Here is a 1,715-nt window from a genome sequence, read left to right on the forward strand (position 1 = left end):
TTTATCTGACAATTATTAAAAAATAAAAACAATTCATTTCATTTTTGCATGCATACATACATTGTAGATGTAAAACTCGAACATATACATTGATTCATGTTCAAACTTTACAAAAAGTCATCGCAACATGATGAATCGGATGTACATGTAAGTGTATTATGCAGGAGGTTTGCGTTTTCTTTTATCATAAAATGTAAAGTTGTTATTTAAGAAATAAGCTATCATTTTTGGATGTTGTTGGGATATGACATGAATTGGTCACGTGATCAAATCCTATAACGCCCGAAGGGCGTTATAGTAGATTTGATCACGTACCAACTTCATGTCATATCCCAATAACATTCAAAAATGATATTTTATTTCTTATATTTATATTTTCTATTTTGATTTGTGTTCTTACCGAGCTTCCATGATTATGTAGCAGATGACCAAAATAACGATCGTAGAACACAAAATATAGTTCGTTAGAGTTTTATCGAACAAAAAATTAGGAACAATATAAAAGAGAATATAAGATAGAGATATTTAATTGAAAATGTTAAAAAAAAAAAGACGAAACATGTGTAAAATAAAGGTAATTTAGAGCGTAAAGTTAACTGAAATGACGACAAGAAGAGCGGAGTAAACTACATCCGTGATGTGATTTGGTCGCGATCAGCGATGGAGAAACTGGTGTCGTTCTAGCTTACTAAGTTGAAAACGCTTGTTGATCACAGATTTCGACAGAAATTCAAAGGATCTGGGAGAATTGATGGTGGATATGATGGGTCAAGTTAACGTTAAGCTCTTAGTCAGGTTTTTGGAAAGAAACAACGGTATGACTATGTTCATCGTTAGGACTCGCGGTAAACGTAGCCATGCAGGAGACGATTCAAGACAGTAGGACAGATTTAAGACAAAGTGCAGGTAGGTTGCGTCTTTTATTTACCTTCAGTGTGTGTAAAAGAAAATAAAAACGAACTGACGGAGTTTTTGTTCACTTGAGAAATTTCTGTTGTAGGATTTTAATGAAGACTCGCACCGGTACCCTGACATGAACATCTAAATTTTTCGAGCCTCGAAACCAGCCTCGCTTATGATCATGCCGAGTCATAGCCGTGATGGAAGTTGCCAGGAAACAACAGGTTGACTTATCATCATAAAGTAAATAGGCTTATAACTCTGTCTACCTGTCTTCGCTTCCAATATCATAGAACTTTATAAAATCGCCATGCAGAAGTTAAGACGGTATTTAAAACTGTATAAAATGAAACAACAGAATGATATGTTTAATGTTTCTCTTTTATAAATTGATGAAATTCTTGTTTGTTTACAAAATAAAATCTGTATAAATATCCTGCTGCGTTTGTTTCTGTTAGGATATCATTGCAGTGGCGGATCCAGGTTTTACGAAGGGGGGGTGAGGGTGGGGGTGAAAGTCAAATATTAGCCAAAATACTCAGCCATTTTGGGTGCCAATCTGGAATTTTACTCGCACTATTTCTATTATTTAAATTTGTGGGGGGGAGGGGGGGTCTAAATCCCCCACTGCATTGCATAAGCAAGAACCCAGGTGAAAATACAGAAACTGACTTTTGAAGCGGTGATTGTATTCATACGCAAGAACAAACTGATCACGTGACCAAATTCATATCATACGAAATTGAACATCGATTTCATTAGTACTGTCATATAAGGAAGTGCATTGGCAAATGTAAATATACAGGTTTATTCAA

At 35.1% G+C, this 1,715-nt stretch overlaps 1 long non-coding RNA gene across 1 annotated transcript; it reads left to right on the forward strand.

Moving 5' to 3' along the window:
- The first annotated feature begins 280 nt into the window (after positions 1–280).
- LOC130051649 (uncharacterized) lies at positions 281–1,335 on the forward strand. Its single transcript, XR_008799918.1, has 2 exons — positions 281–906; positions 1,001–1,335. It is a non-coding gene; the product is annotated as an uncharacterized LOC130051649 (long non-coding RNA).
- Positions 1,336–1,715: the final 380 nt, after the last annotated feature.

This window comes from Ostrea edulis, chromosome 2, assembly GCF_947568905.1.
Source record: "Ostrea edulis chromosome 2, xbOstEdul1.1, whole genome shotgun sequence".
Lineage (NCBI taxonomy): Eukaryota > Metazoa > Mollusca > Bivalvia > Ostreida > Ostreidae > Ostrea > Ostrea edulis.